Source organism: Balaenoptera ricei, chromosome 6 (genome assembly GCF_028023285.1).
Source record: "Balaenoptera ricei isolate mBalRic1 chromosome 6, mBalRic1.hap2, whole genome shotgun sequence".
NCBI classification, from domain to species: Eukaryota; Metazoa; Chordata; class Mammalia; order Artiodactyla; family Balaenopteridae; genus Balaenoptera; species Balaenoptera ricei.
The window spans coordinates 108,304,491-108,321,401 of NC_082644.1; the positions used below are offsets into that span (position 1 = coordinate 108,304,491).

The 16,911-nt window shown below is 41.9% G+C and overlaps 1 protein-coding gene and 1 long non-coding RNA gene across 10 annotated transcripts in view; one reads left to right on the forward strand and one right to left on the reverse strand.

The window, feature by feature from the left end:
* BRINP1 (BMP/retinoic acid inducible neural specific 1) overlaps positions 1-13,203 on the reverse strand; it is a 513,527-nt gene extending 500,324 nt beyond the window's left edge. For all 3 annotated transcript variants that reach the window (XM_059926552.1, XM_059926553.1, XM_059926554.1), the window contains exon 1: positions 12,958-13,203. The gene's annotated coding sequence lies outside the window, so the exon portion shown is untranslated. The remainder of the gene's footprint in view (positions 1-12,957) is intronic.
* Positions 13,204-13,359: 156 nt separating this feature from the next.
* LOC132367953 (uncharacterized) overlaps positions 13,360-16,911 on the forward strand; it is a 226,595-nt gene continuing 223,043 nt past the window's right edge. For 6 of the 7 annotated variants that reach the window (XR_009503884.1, XR_009503889.1, XR_009503885.1 and 3 more), the window contains exons 1-2: positions 13,360-13,957; positions 14,057-14,119. This is a non-coding gene — a long non-coding RNA (uncharacterized LOC132367953). The remainder of the gene's footprint in view (positions 13,958-14,056; positions 14,120-16,911) is intronic. The other variant, XR_009503890.1, reaches the window with a different exon arrangement.

Consider the following 16,911-nt stretch of genomic DNA (forward strand, 5'->3'; position numbering starts at 1 on the left):
CAATAGATTTAAACCTTGGTTCTCCCACTTACTATCTGAGAAACCCTGGGCATGTTTCTTAACCTCTATGTCTCACCTGCTCCACCTATAAAATTAATATCCTGATGATGATAATAATAGGACCCACTCATAAGATTTGTGTGTGTACTAAATACCTATAAAATGCTTGAAACATAAGTGCATGCATAAGTATTTGCTCTTACTCAGACAATATGATTATCTTCACAATTCACATGAAAAATCCAAAGGATGCAATAACCTAATCACTAGAATTAATAACAAAGGACCCCAGCAAAATTTCCTTATACAACATCAACACAAAAGGACTGTGTTTCTTTACGCTTGCAATAATTAATGCAATCACAATGCAATAACAAAAAGGACAAAAGAAGAGACATTGACCTGTTCATACTGGAAAGATGCTGGAAGAATCTGATTCTGAGTAATCAGAGAATAAGTTAAACTAGGAAGTGAGGAGAGAGAAAGGGTGATGTTCCAGAGGTAGGTGTTCCTTGTTTACTCAGTAGAGACAGAAAAGGGAGTCCAGAGGGTCTGGACTGCATCTAACTTCTGAGGCTGTTTACCGGCAAGCCAAGCTCACATGGCCAGTGAGTGTGTCAATAACTGGAAACTGTCCTCGCCATCCCCAATGCAGAAACCATAATAGGAAATGTGTATGTCTTACCTTGCTGCTTTCACTGTCCCCATAGCCTCATCCTATCCATCCCCCACACACCACATATCCTCCTTCTTACCCTGATTGTTTCCTTTTCCCCTTGGCCATCTGACAAATTCCTCCTTATCTTCCAAGATCGCAAATGACACCTCCTCTGCAAATCCTTCCCTGGCTCCCCCATGCAGAGTCCAAAATGCTCTGCCTTGCTGTATGCCATATTATATTTGTATTTGGCTGAAAGAGGAATTAGAGCCTGAAAAACCTGAACAGACATTTCTATTCACCAACTAATTGCTCGATTTATTCCCTGACTTTCTTTCTTCAGATTAAACCAGAGAGATCCAGAAAGCATCTCCTATTTTTCCCAGAGAAAGCATAAGTACTTGGCATGAGGCCAATCTCTCAATACCCCAGACAAGAGAATTCTCCCCTGAATTCCTTCTGCAACCAACTCCCAGATGAGGATTTGCAGAATGTTCTTAGCTTCATGGGAACACAATGGGAAAAGTCTTCAGTGAGGAAATGATGTAAACACAGAAATAGAGACACAATATTGTCTTAAGTCCTGTTTCCCTAGCAATTTGGATTCAGAGCAGATGTTTGCAAAGTAATGTTCAGCTATGAGAACAGGAAAATGATGAACTATTCCTGCGCAACCCAAGGAAGACATGAAATGCCAAGGGATGTGCTCAGCTTACTCTCATGCTGCAGACGCTTGGGCCACGTTTAGCAAATCCAAAATAAAAACTGCTTTGGCTTCAATAGTGAGAGAGCTGAGAATGCTGCAAGATAATGATGCTTTCAGCACCAAAAACTGAAATCACCTTGCCCTTTGAGTTAAATGATTAATCTACAAAGATCTGGATCCCAATATTCAGCTGTTCAAAAAGTTTCTCTTGGGGCTTCCCTGGTGGTGCAGTGGTTGAGAATCTGCCTGCCAATGCAGGGGACACAGGTTCGAGCCCTGGTCTGGGAAGATCCCACATGCCGCAGAGCAGCTGGGCCCGTGAGCCACAATTACTGAGCCTGCACATCTGGAGCCTGTGCTCCGCAACAAGAGAGGCCGCGACGGTGAGGCCCGCGCACCGCGATGAAGAGTGGCCCCCACTTGCCACAACTAGAGAAAGCCCTCGCACAGAAATGAAGACCCAACACAGCCACAAATAAATAAATTAAATAAATAAAAATTAAAAAAGAAAAAAGTTTCTCTTCTCCCTTCATTCACTCATTCAAAAAATATCTAACAACCTTATAATGGCATGTAAGGAGATGGGGAAACAACACTTGACCTCCTCGCTTAGCTTACTTACAGCTTAGTAGGGTCAGAAACAAATGAAAGATCTAAAAAATAACTGGAATTACAAATATGATCAGTGTGATGAAAGAGAGGTACACGGGGCAATAAGAGTGTACAATTAAGGGATTAGCCTAGTTCAGAGGGGGGGAGAGACTACAGAGGGACAGAATCCCTGGGAAATGATATTGAACCTGAGATTGCAGAATAAGAGGATTCATGCAGGTCAAGAGTGGGATCAAGGTCATTCTAGGCCATGAGTAGCATGTAGAAAATCTCTAAGGCAGGAGGTAGTATGGCATCTTCAAGAAATAAGAGAAAGTCAGCATGGCGATAACAGCAGGTACTCGGTGTAGTGGCACAACTGAGGTTGAGATTATACCCATCAAAGCCTCAGAGACCTTGTTAATGATTATGGACATTATCCTTAGACCACGTAAAGCAATTAAGCTGGAAAATGACATGGTCAGAATTGCATATCAGAATTTCTTCTTAACAATGTCCTATTGCAATGCTCAACTAGGGATCCCCATTCCTACTGAAGCCCCAAAACTATTCCTTCTCACACATATATCTCAGCTTCATCACCTTCCATGGCACCTTTTTTTAATCTTTTTCACTCCTCAACCCAATTCTTTAAATTATTCTATCTTATATTGTGTTATTTTTCAGTGTAATAGTTTTGCCTTTTTGTGAGATGTGAAATTTCCTTAAGAACAGGAACAACTGACTCTTTGAGTTAGAAAATACCTAGCAATCATTTAGCCCCAATACCCATGCAATTTAAAAATGACCTTGAAACATTTCTGAGAAGAGATGATGTTTTCTCTGCTTGAATACTTCTCAGTGATGGGACAATTCCTACCTCCGATATCTCTGACTGAAACACTCCTTTTATGGTTTTGCTTTGCCATATTAACATTACATGAGAACACTACCCCATAATGCTATCTTCAACCCTTCTCCCATTGGAAGATGAAGAGATCCACTTTTTTTATATTGGAGTATAGCTGATTAACAACATTGTATTAGTTTCAGATATACCACAAAGTGATTCATATACATGTATCTATTCTTTTTCAAATTCTTTTCCCATTAAGGTTATAACAGAAAATTGAGCAGTTCCCCTGTGCTATACAGTAGGTCCTTGCTGTTTATCTAAATACAGCAGTGCGTGTATCTATTTTAAATATAGCAGTGTGTACATGTCAGTCCCAAATTTCCAATCTATCCCTCTTCCCCACCTTTCCCACTGGTAACCATAAATTCATTCTCTTAAGTCTGTGAGTCTGTTTCTGTTTCATAAATAAATTCATTTGTATTATTTTTTTTAGATTCCACATATAATAGATATCATATGATATCTGTCTCTCTCTGACTTACTTCACTTAGTATGATAATCTCCAGGTCCATCCATGTTGCTGCAAATGGCATTATTTCATTCTTTTTAATGGCTCAGTAATACTCCATTGTATATATGCACCACATCTTTTTTTTTTTTTGGCTGCGTTGGGTCTTCATTGCTGCGTGCAGGCCTTCTCCAGTTGTGACAAGCGGGTGCCACTCTTCGCTGGGGTGCATGGGCCTCTCACTGTGGTGGCCTCTCCCGTTGCAGAGCATGGGCTCCAGGTGTGTGGGCTTCAGTAGTTGTGGCTCGTGGGCTCCAGAGCACAGGCCCAGCATTGTGGCACATGGGCCTAGTTGCTCCACGGCATGTGAGATCCTCCCAGACCTGGGCTCGAACCCGTGACCCCTGCATTGGCAGGCGGACTCCCAACCACTGCGCCACCAGGGAAGCCCCACATTTTCTTTATCCATTCATCTGTCAAAGGACATTTAGGTTGCTTCCATGTCTTGGCTATTGTAGACAGTACTGCAATGAATACTGGGGTGCAGGTATCCTTTTGAAGCATGTTTTTCTCCAAATATATGCCCAGGAGTGGGATTGCTGGATCCTTTGGTAGCTCTATTTTTAGTTTTTTTGGAACCTCCACACTGTTCTCCACAGTTGCTATACCAATTTACATTCCCACAACAGTGTACGGGGGGTTCCCTTTTCTCCACACCTTTCCAGTATTTACTGTTTGTAGACTTTTTTTGGGGGGGGCATGCTACTCAGCATGCGAGATCTTAGTTCCCTGACCAGGGATTGAACCCATGCCCTCTGCAATGGAAGCTTGGAGTCTTAACCATGGACCACCAGGGAAGTCCCTGTAGACTTTTTGATGATGGCCATTCTGACTGGTGTGGGATGATATCTCATTGTAGTTTTGATTTGCATTTCTCTAATAATTAGCGATACTGAGCATCATTTCATGTGTTTGTTGGCAATCTGTATATCTTCTTTGGAGAAATGTCTATTTAGGTCTTCTGCCCATTTTTTGATTGGGTTGTTCGTTTTTTTGATATTGAACCCCATATTTTGTAAATTTTGGAGATTAATCCCTTGTTGGTCACATCGTTTGCAAATATTTTCTCCCATTCTGTGGGTTGTCTTTTCATTCTGTTTATGATTTCCTTTGCTGTGCAGAAGCTTTTGAGTTTAATTAGGTTCCATTTGTTTATTTTTGCTTTTATTTCCATTACTCTAGGAGATGGATTGCAAAAGACACTGCTGCGATTTATATCAAAGAGTGTTCTGCCTATGTTTTCCTCTAAGAGTTTTATAGTATCCGGTCTTGCATTTAGGTCTTTAACTCATTTTGAGTTTATTTTTGTGTATGGTGTTAAAGAATGTTCTAATTTCAATTTTTTTACATATAGCTATCCAATTTTCCCAGCACCATTTATTGAAGAGAGGCTGTCTTTTCTCCATTGTATAGTCTTGTCTCCTTTGTTGTAGATTAATTGACCATAGGTGCGTGGGTTTATTTCTGGGCTTTCTATCTTGTTCTACTGATCTATATTTCTGTTTTTGTGCCAATACCATACTGCTTTGATTGACTGCAGCTTTGTAATAATAGTCTGAGGTCAGGGATCCTGATTCTTCCAGCTCCATTTTTCTTTCATAAGAATGCTTAGGTTATTCAGGGTCTTTTGTGTCTCCATACAAATTTTAAGATTGTTTGTTCTAGTCCTGTGAAAAATGCCATTGGTAATTTGATAGGGATTGCAAATTGATAGGGATTGCACTGAATCTGTAGATTGCCTTGGGTGGTATAGTCATTTTGACATTCCTGATTCTTCCAATCCAAGAACATGTTATATCTTTCCCTCTGTGTCATCTTCAGTTTCTTTCATCAGCATCTTATAGTTTTCTGAGTATGGGTCTTTTGCCTCCTTAGGGAGATTGATTCTTAGGTATTTTATTCTTTTTGTTGTGATGGTAAATGGGATTGCTTCTTTAATTTCTCTTTCTGATCTTTCGTTGTTAGTGTATAGAAATGCAACAGATTTCTGTGTATTAATTTTGTATCCTGAAACTTTATCAAATTCATTGATGAGCTCTAGTAGTTTGCGGGTGGCATCTTTAGGATTTTCTATGTGTAGTATCATTCATCTGCAAACAGTGACAGTTTTACTTCTTTTCCAATTTGGATTCCTTTTATTTCTTTTTATTCTCTGATTGCCGTGGCTAGGACTTCCAAAACTATGTTGAATAACAGTGGTGAGAGTGGACATCCTTGTCTTGTTCCTGATCTTAGAGGAAATGCTTTCAGCTTTTCACCATTTAGTAGCTGTAGGTTTGTCATATATGGCCTTTATTATGTTAAGGTAGGTTCCCTCTATGCCCACTTTCTGGAGAGTTTTATCATAAATGGGTATTGAATTTTGTCTGCATCTATTGAGATGATCGTATGGTTTTTATTCTTCAATTCATTGATGTGGTGTATCACACTAATTGATTTGTGGATATTGAAAAATCCTTGCATCCCTGGGATAAATCCCACTTGATCATGGTGTATGATCCTTTTAATATATTGTTGGATCTGGTTTGCTAGCATTCTGTTGAGGATTTTTGTGTCTATGTTCAACAGTGATATTGGCCTGTAACTTTCTTTTTGTGTGTGTGTGGTATCTTTGTCTGGTTTTGGTATCAGGGTGATGGTGGTAGCCTCATAGAATGAGTTTGGGAGTGTTCCTTCCTCTGCAATTTTTTGGAATAGTTTCAGAAAGATAGGTCTTAACTCTTCTCTAAATGTTTGACAGAATTAACCTGCGAAGCCATTGGTCCTGGACTTTTGTTTGTTGGGATTTTTAAAATCACAGTTTAAATTTCAGTACTTGTGATTGGTCTGTTCATGTTTTCTATTTCTTCCTGGTTCCGTCTTGGGGGATTGCACTTTTCTAAGAATTTGTCCATTTTTTCCAGGTTGTCCATTTTATTGGCATATAGTTGCTCGTAGTAGTCTCTTATGATCCTGTGTATTTCTGTGGTGTCTGTTGTAACTTCTCCTTTTTCATTTCTAGTTTTATTGATTTGAGCCCTCTCTCTCTTTTTCTTGTTGAGTCTGGCTAAAGGTTTATCAATTTTGTTTATCTTTTCAAAGAACCAGCTTTTAGTTTCATTGATCTTTCTATTGTTTTCTTTGTTTCTATTTCATTTATTTCAGCTCTGATCTTTATGATTTCTTTCCTTTTACCAACTTTGGTTTTGTTTGTTCTTCTTTCTCTTTGTTTGTTCTTCTTTCTTATTCTTTTGCTTTAGGTGTAAGGTTAGATTGTTTATTTGAGTTTTTTCTTGTTTCCTGAGATAAGACTGTATTGCTATAAACTTCCCTCTTAAAATTGCTTTTGCTGCATCCCATAGGTTTTGGATCATCATGCTTTCATTTTCATTTGTTTCTGGATTTTTTTTTTATTTCTTCTTTGATTTCTTCAGTGATTCATTGGTTATACAGTAGCATATTGTTTAGCCTCCAGGTGTTTGTGTTTTTTTACAATTTTTTTCTAGTAGTTGATTTCTAAACTCGTGGCGTTGTGGTTGGAAAAGATGCTTGATATGATTTCAATTTTCTTAAATTTGCCAAGGCTTGCTTTGTGGCCCAGCATGTGATCAGTCCTGGAGAATGTTTCATGTGCACTTGAGAAGAATGCTGCTTTTGGATAGGATGCTCTATAAATACCAATTAAGTACATCTGGTCTAATGAGTCATTTAAGGCCTGTGTCTTTATTGATTTTCTGTCTGGATGATCTGTCCACTGATGAAAGTGGGGTGTTAGAGTCCCCCACTATTATTGTGTTACTGTCGATTTCTCCTTTTATGGCTATTAGTATTTGCCTTATATATTGAGGTGCTCCTATATTGGGTGCATATATATTTACAATTATTGTATTTTCTTCTTGGAATGATCCCTCCATCATTATGCAGTATGCTTCTTTGTCTCTTGTAACAGTCTTTATCTTAAAGTCTATTTTGTCTGATATGAGTATGGCTATGCCAGCTTTCTTTTGATTTCCATTCTCATGGAACATCTTTATCCATCGCCTCACTTTCAGTCTGTATGTGTCCCTAGATCTGAAGTGGGTCTCTTGTTGGCAGTGTACACACAGGTCTTGTTTCTGTATCCATTCAGCCAGTTTATATCTTTTGGTTGGAGCATTTAATCCATTTATGTTTAAGGTAATTATTAATACGTATGTTCTTACTGCCATTTTGTTAATTGTTTTGGATTTGTTTTTTTAGGTCTTTTTTCTTCCCTTCCTCTTTTGTTCACTTCTCTTATGATTTGATGACTAACTTTAGTGTTGTGTTTAGATTCTCTATTGTGTGTGTATCTACTGTAGCTTTTAGGTTTGCAGTTACCATGAGGTTTTGATAGAGCAGTCTATATATAAACAAGATTGTGTTAAATTGCTGTTCTTTTAATTTCAAATGCATTTCCAATACTCTGCATTTGTGCTCTCCTCTTCTCAAGATTGCTGGTTTTGATAACAGATTTGTGTGTGGATGACTTCCTACCTTTACTGTACGTTTGCCTTTACAGGTGAGCTTTCCATTCATAATTTTCTTGTTTCTAGTTGTGGCCTTTTTCTTTTCCACCTAGAGAAGTTCCTTTAGTGTTTGTTGCAAAGTTGGTCTGGTGATACTGAATTCTCTTAGCTTTTGCTTATCTGTAAAGCTTTTGATTTCTCCATCAAATCTGAATGAGAGCCTTGCTGGGCAGAATATTCTTGGTTGTAGGTTCTTCCCTTTCAGCACTTTAAATATAGCATGCCACTCCCTTCTGGCCTGCAGAGTTTCTGCTGAGAAATCAGCTGACAACCTTATGGTAATTCCCTTGTATGTTATTTGTTGCTTTTCCCCTGTTGCATTTAATATTTTTTCATTATCTTTAACTTTTGTCAACTTGATTACTATGTGTCTTGCATGTTCCTCCTTGGGCTTATCCTGCCTGGGGCTCTCTGAGCTTCCTGAACTTGGGTGACTATTTCCTTTCCCATGTTAGGGAAGTTTTCAGCAATTATCTCTTCAAATATTTTCTCAGGCACTTTCTTTCTCTCTTCTCCTTCTGGCACCCCTATAATGCTAATGTTGGTGTGGTTAATGTTGTCCCAGAGGTCTCTTAGACCGTCCTCATTTCTCTTCATTCTTATTTCTTTACTCTGTTCTGCAGCAGTGATTTCCACCATTCTGTCTTCCAGCTCACTTATCCGTTCTTCTGCCTCAGTTATTCTGCTAGTGATTCCTTCTCCTGTATTTGTCATTTCAGTTATTGTATTGTTCATCTGTTTGTTCTTTAGTTCTTTTAGTTCTTTGTTAAATATGTCTTGTATCTTCTTGATCTTTTTCTGAGGTGTCGGATATCTTTACTATCATTACTCTGAATTCTTTTTCGAGTAGATGGCCTATCTCCACTTCACTTAGTTGTTGTTCTGGGGTTTTATCTTATACCTTCATCTAGGACATATCCCTCTGCCATCTAATTTTTCTCTCTGTGACTGCAGTTTCTGTTCTGCAGGCTGCAGGATTGTAGTTATTCTTGTTTCTGCTGTCTGCCCCCTGGATGAGGCTTGTGCAGGCTTCCTGGTGGGAAGGCCTGGTTCCTGTGCACTGGTGGGTAGAGCTGGGTCTTGTCCCTCTGGTGGGCAGGGCTGTGTCAAGGGGTGTGTATAGCAGCCAACTGTGTGCTCAGGAAGACTTTAAGCAGCCTGTCAGCTGATGGGTGGGGCTGTGTTCCTGCCCTGTTGGTTGTTTGGCCTGAGGCATCCCAGCACTGGAGCCTACAGGCTGTTGGGTGGGGCCAGGTCTTGGAGAGAAAATGGCAGCCTCCAGGAGGGCTCAAGCCAATGAGCAGTCCCCAGGACTACCACCGTCAGTATCTTTGTCCCCGCAGTGAGCCACAGCACCCCGCCGCCTCCACAGGAGTCCCTCCAGTACTAGCAGGTAGGTCTGGCCCAGTCTTTTATGAGATCACTGCTTTTTTCCCTAGGTCCTGGTGCTCACTAGACCTTGTGTATGCCCTCCAAGAGTGGTGTTTCTGCTTCCCCCTGTCCTATGGAATTCCTGTGATCAAACCCACCTGACCTTCAAAGCCAGAGTCTCTGGGGGCTCCTCCTCCCAGACCCCCAGGCTGAGGAGCCTAACAAAGGGATCATAACTTTCACTCCTGTGGGAGAACTTCTGTGGTATAATTATTTTCCAGTTTTTGGGTCACCCACCTGGGGGGTATGGGATTTGATTTTATCATGATTGCACTCCTCCTACTGTCTTGTTGTGGCTTCTTCTTTGTCTTTGGATATAGGGTATCTTTTTTGGTAGTTTCCAACATTTTTTTGTTAATGGTTGTTCAGCAGTTAGTTGTGATTTTAGTGTTTTCGTAAGAAAAGGTAAGCTCGCATCCTCCTACTCTGCCATCTTGTCTCCATTTCTGAAGATATCCACTTTTAACCCACTCTAATCGTGTCTCCATGCTGCCAGTAGTATAGCATTTCCTATATTCAGTTCTGATAAGCTTCTTTGTGATGGATTTGTATTATGCCAACTTAACTGGCACTACATTTCCCAGAATTCCCTTTACTGGATACTTCAGGATGAACATGGGCCAAAAGACATATCTTGCACGATTTGGGAGGCAGAATTTAAGATGTATCCATATTCTTTTTATATTTGGAAGATCATTATAAGGTCCAAGGTGCTCTTGCAACTTCTGATAGTTAATTTTATGTGTCAACTTGACTGGGCCACAGAGCACCCAGACATTTGGTCAAACATTATTCTGGGTGTTTCTGGATGAGATTAACATTTGAATCAGTAGACTGAGTAAAGCAGATTGCCCTCCTTAATGTGGGTTGGCCTTATCCAATCAGTTGAAGGCCTGAACAGAACAAAAAGGCTGACACTCCTGTGAGTAAGAGGGAAATCCTCCTGCCTGATAGTCTTAAGCTGGGACATTGGGCTTTTCCTGCTTTCAGGCTCAAACTGAAACATCAGCTCTTCCTGGGTGTTGAGCCTGCTGGCATTCAGACTGGAACTATATCATTGCATCTCCTGGGTCTCCAGCTTGCTAACTGTAGATCTTGGAACTATCAGCCTCCATAATCCCATGACTCAATTTCTTATTTTATGTGTATATATACACATGTATGGTTCTGTTCATATACTCCTAATGGTTCTGTTTCTCTGGAGAACCCTAATGCACAGCCCACACATGTGCTTGTCAGCTCACCTGGTTAGTGTAGGGTCACAGACAGGCCCACAAGCTCCTCCTGCTTTCATGAATTTCCTTCTCCAGCCTCTCCCGTTCCTGGGACAGATCTGTGTTACCTGGGACAAAGAATGTCATCCTCCCCCATCAGAGCTGGAGACTAGGGGCTGTGAGAGGCTAACATGGTTTCCAGTCTCTCCACCAGGAGTCTCACTCATTCTCACAGGTTTCAGTTTGTCCTTGCCTCCTCTATTTTATGTTCATCTTTACTTCCCAGCTGCCTGCCCTGTTAACTTCAAGCTCCATCAGCAGACACAAAAGGAAGAGCTTCACACAAACTGTTTAACCAGCTCCCAAGATTGCATAAGGTCCCATCCCTATAAGAAATATTCTGCTTCTCTGATCAAATCTTGACTGATATTTTATCTTAATGTGTAAAGGCCAATATCCTGAATGTGGTCTAAAGAGGGACCTGCATGTGATGACCCCCATACCCTTCCTGCTTCATTTAATGCTTCTCTTCAGCCATAATGGCCTTCTATTTTTCTGTTCCTTAAGTATATATGCCTCAACGGCCTCTGCATTTCTACACATGCTGTTCCTTCTGCCTAAAATATTCTCTTTTGTCTCTTTCTGCACCCTTCAGGTCTTAGCATAAACATCACTTCCCAGAGCAATCTCCAAAGAATCTACAGAATTAGGGGATTATCTCCTTATAACACCCTATAGCATACCACCTTACCACTGTAATTATTTATGTAAACATATATAATTTTATTTTTTTATATCTTATAATAAAAACAATTTTTTTGATGTATCCACAAGTGTCAAAAAAAATGTTTTCAAACAGTTATAATTGGTATGTCTCATATAAGCACTAAACACACTTGAATAATGTGTCAATCAACTTTATACACACTCTGCTTTGTAATAATCCTACCAAAAACAATATCAAATACATCACTTAAGAGTAGGTATGTTAATATATTTTTTCCCAACTAGATATCTGACAGATGCTTCTGTTTAAGGGTTCTTCCCTAGATAAACAGGAACACGCCACAATCCACCATAAAAAAAAAGTTGGAAGGGAATTTGCACTCCACAAGGGGCAGGGTGCTGAGAGATAAGGGTTTTGTTCCACCCTCACTAACTAGCCCATTTGGAGAGAAAATGCTCCCAGCGGAAACGGGAAGTACAGCTAAGATAAGTCTCACAAGTTGTTTAATTCCCACCTTCGCATCTTCAAATCCTTCAGGTATTACCTTTTAAAAGATCCAGACACACTTCCGAAATGACAGGATGGGTAAAAGAGAAAGATCCATTATGCAATGCTTCCAAACAGACTACATGGAACAGGATCCATGAAGATGGAATCACACCCAGGCAGGAGTCCCCGCAGAAGGGGATGGCTTCCCAGCTGAGCCAGAAAACCTTCTCCATAAGGTTAGGCCTCTAGGTGAAGATTCGCGGGCTGCGGTTCTGACTGGCTAACTGGGTGATCTCAGGCAAATCACTGAAGCTCTCAGAACCTCTGTGTCCTTGTTATTTTTAATGCAAGACAGCATCTATTTCATAGGGCAGACCTTAAGTGGGAATGTGCAGTAAGCCCAGGTGCTGGTCCAAATCACTTAGTCGCCAGTACACTATGGACGGCGTTCCTGCTGCAGACCGAGCAGTTAAAGGGCAACCAAAACCCCACTCCGCACCAGCTGAAATGCCAGTGGTCTCTATTACACGGCCAGTGCCCCATCACCAACGAGCAGAAAGAGTGGTTACTGGCATCGGAAATCCGGATCAAAAATATTCTTTGGACAATCTAAACAGCTTCAGAAAAAGATTCCTAATAGGATCCTTTTCTACCGCAAGACACAGTTTTCACTTGATAAAATTCTGACATATCCTATCACATCGTAGAACCGTGGACTTTTGGCCAACTTCTCCTGTTGGGACCACCCTTCTTGCCCCGACACTGCCCGCTGCTGTCCAGCCACAACCTGCCGGGCACGGCTCCCTTTAGTATTTAACTTCTCTGTCCAGAGCCAGGACAGAGAGCAACCAAAGCCAGAGGGGTCCGGCGTCCGCGCCCTGCCCAGTACCCCGGCCAACGCCACAGAGCCATCCCCTCCTGGCCCCTTGGGCGCCCCGTGCAGTGTCCCTGGTGCAGCCGGCCCCGCAGGAGGACCTGGACCCACGGCCTCGCGGACCAGCCCCGGGAACAGCCCGGACCCGGCCGAGGCCTCCCAGGAGCCGGGACTAGCGGCCCGGGAGCAGGAGGCAGCGGCCTAACGGTGGACGGCCTCCACCCCCAGTCGGGAGGGGCCGCACCCGCAAGAGACCCACACCCGACGGCCGCCCCCACCACGTCTAGCTGAGACCTGCCTGAGACGTTCACACTCACCGTCCGGCGGCGGTCTTGTCACGGAAATGCCTGAGGGGCGGCAAAGGGCCGGGCATTGGGTCTGAGTCACGAGGGCGCTGGGCGCTCGGGCCTAGCGGGCTCCGTCTTCGCTCCGGAGCACAGCGTTAGGGTGCTCGGCGGCGCCTGAGGTCTGGGTTACGTCTGGCACCGGGGTTTACGTCAGAGAGGGGAATGACGGGAGGGCTTACCACACGGGTGTTTACGACTGGAGGGGTTTACGACTGGACGCCTGGGTTACGTCTGAAGGGTTTACCTCTGGGGGGCGGGCGGGGGGTTATGACTGCGGTATTTACGACTTGCCCCGGGTTTACGACTGGCGTGTTTGTTTACGTCTGGTCACCAGGTTTACGTCCGGGGGCGGGGTTTGCCTGGGAGGGTTTATGCCTGAGAGGTTAAGGGTTGGTTACCGCTGGTCCCCGTGATTAGCTGTGGGCCTGCGTTTACCTGTGGGCCTGGGCTGACTTCCAGTTGTGGGGTTACGTCTGGGCCCAGGGCCTATCTGGGGTGTTTACATCAGGCCTGAGTTTACGTCCGGACCCCCTGGGTTTTGCACTGCCACCAGGGGCCGCTTGTAGGTCATGCAATTATGTTGGGCTCGTGGGACTCACGCTTCTGGGTCCCTCGGCATTGTATAGATTTACACACTTTAAAAGCTGTGCCTGAGGATCCAGCTTCCAGCCTGAATCTTGCTGCGGACTGAGATCCCCTTTTGAGGTGCTGACGGGACTTTGCACACCCTCAATCACCGGGCGCCACCGGAGGTGAAGTACACTGCTTACACAATCACAAAGCTTTGAGAGACACCCAAGGGCCAGGGCAGGGTGGAGCAACAGGGTTCACCTCCTACATCTACTCCTTCCAGACTGGGAGAAGAGCTGTTTCACCTAATGCACAGAAACCAACACAGAGAGTCCAGCAAAGTGAAGGAGCAGAGCTGCACTGATACCCTGGATGCCCTGGGAGTAAGACCCTGACCGAAGTGGGTGTAACTGCTTGTTCTTGCTTGCACTTCAGGGCCCACGAGCACATCTTGACTTCAGAATCTTGCTTATATTTAACCTTTTTGTGTGTAATGCAGGTGCTGAGCTCTTTGGGTCCAAGATGCTTCCAGTGACATCTGATGGATTCATCTTTGTGCAAGGTGAGGCCTGCCCCCACTGAGAACTGCTTCCTTCCGAGCTCAGTATCTTGAGCTTTTCATTGAGGAGTTTGAAGCTGGTAAAATGAGATGTAACTGAAAGGATATAACTCTGGAGAAGCCAGATGGAAGGGATGCATAGGACAAAATGTGGGGAAGGGACTCGGTGCTTCTGTGCTCTCCAGGTGCACCACTCTCCCCAAATCTCCACGTGCTCACCATCCCAGAAGCACTCGAAACCCCCTCTTTTTGGGGGGCTTCATTACAGAAGGAAGATTGATTAAGTCATTGGCCATTGGTGGTTGATTCAACCACCAGCCCCTCTCTAAATGTATATAATTTTACATATATATCTTCCTAAACAGTCATGTCTATTCTTTCTTCCTGCAGCTCTTCACATCCCCCTAAACACTCAGTACCCAGCACTGATGGAACAACTGTGGATGGCTAGCGCATTCATTGTTAGTCTTCTCCTTTGCTGGTTAAGCTAAAAATACACCCTACAACTGTTCATAGTGAATTTTATTTATCATTTTCCTTCCATCGTGAACACATCACGGACTTACTGTTTACATTTTGTTGTTAACAATTTCATGATGAGAGTTGAACATTTTGTTTGCCAATTAACTTGGTCTTCCAGTCAGTCCAATTTCTGAACTTCTGACCGGAAAAAAAAACTGTCGATTTACTCAACCTTGAACTCACAAGTTCATTGACCACTCTCCCCAGTACATCCTACCTAACCTTGAATAGTAGCTGTGTTGACTTCATCAGGAATGTTACGGGAATAATGTTACTGCATTGCCTGTTTTTCTAGAGATTCAAAAATGTGTTTTATGGAGGAACATGCAAGAAATATGACTGTGGCTCCATTAGCAGCCATTTTAATAGTTTATGATTATTCATTACAATTATATTTTCTCTATTTTATTTTTTAATTATGATCATCAGTAGAATGCCCAGATTCCATATAGTTTAAGTTTTTTTTTTTTTTTTTAACTTTGAGAGTGCTACTGGGAAGAGTAGAATTCAGTAGACGGTCAATGATTTCAGATATTTGGAAAGAAGAAAGAATTGTGTAACCTTTTCAGCATGTCTTCAACTTTCTGTTTTTCCCTCACCTCGATTTCTTATACTCATGTTTCAAGGGATTTCTTTAAAAAAATAGAAAGCAATTGCTTTCTAGACGTTAACCATTGGGGAATTTGAAAAACCTTCCAGATGGGAAATATATATGAAAAATCTCATCTCAGTGAAAAATAAATCCCTCAAATAGAGGCATGTAATGAAACACCTAATTCACTCCAGCTATACTGGTCATATTGCTGCAGTATTATAATGCCAGATGACTCTTTTAGCACCACGGACAACAGCTGGCCTTCCATCAGGAGCGTCTGAAAATGAATGCAATACTATCATTTTCCAGTAGAAATCTGGCTAGTATTTGAAGTCCACTGCATGGCATACTCCTGATATTCATGCCCAGCAATTAGTGATTTTTAATAAGATGTTTTAAAAGTATTTTATTGTGTTTATTCTCCAGATATCTAGGTTGCTATCAAACACTGAAAAACTCCTTCAAGAGTCATCCAATTGCAACAGCAAAAATCATTTTCCCAGTCTTTTTTTGTGACCTCTCTGAAATTTTGCCACTAACAATTATGTCCCTTATAGCAGAATTTTTTTCCCTTTAGCTTTTTTCTCCCACAGCCATAATATACATTGTTAATCTGCACTCCTTCCTTTCACCCCAACTCCTTCTCGTCTTTTTTCATTCCTTTACTTATTTTAACCTCTTAAATGCATTGCCTTCCCCAAAGCATGTTATTTTCATTATTTTTCTCCTTCTAAGTACTCTTTTCTTTGGAAATCTCTTCCAGTTTCATGGTTTCCATCATCACCTCTGTACTGATGACTCTGAAATCTCCTTCTCTACCTTTGGCCATCCTTCTAAGCACCATTGTTACATTTCCAACAACCTGCTGGATCCCTTCCAGCTGGGTGTGGCTGATACTGCAAATATGTCTTAAATGAAGCCTATCATAGTCACTTAAAAACCTGCACATCTTTCTCTGTTTCCCACTTATTTATTTGTGCTCTCCCCCTTTGATTAAACTCATTTTAGAGGCTAAAAGTTATTTTTTACTTTCTTCTCTCACATCCAAACAAATGTAAAGTCTTTTTCATGTGACTCCATAATAAGACTGTCCATGCTAACCAAAACAATTCATTAGTGACCTAGATTTCATTTCCCACAGGGAAAAGCACATATGCTTTACCATACTGTTATTGTTCACTGGGGGTTGTGTCTAGCTCCAAGGTCAGGGAGCATCTCTGTCTCACAGAAGAACTGCTATATGCCCATCTTAGTGTTTCTACCCTATTTCAGAGCTCAGTTCCTTTTGCCTATTCTCTTTCAGTAAATCAGTATAGTAGAAGGAACTTAAGACGAGAACCCCCAATGTGAGTTCTAACCTCTTACACTGACTACGACTGTGTGAATTCTGTTGGCATCAAAATTGTCCCAGATATAGAAGTGGGGATGGGAATAAAAATATCATAGAATTGTCATAACAATGAAATGAATGGACACAGCAAAGTGATTAACCAAATGCCTAGTACATAGTAGGGCTTCCACGAATATTACTTTCCTTCCCTTTCCCATTCTAACATGGATCTCTGTTTCCAGTCTTTGTATTCTAATCCATATTAAGCAGTATTGCCAAACTGATCTTTTCATACTGCTCTTCCAGTAGTTCTATTTTGGTCTCACTGACTGCTGAATAACATTCAGA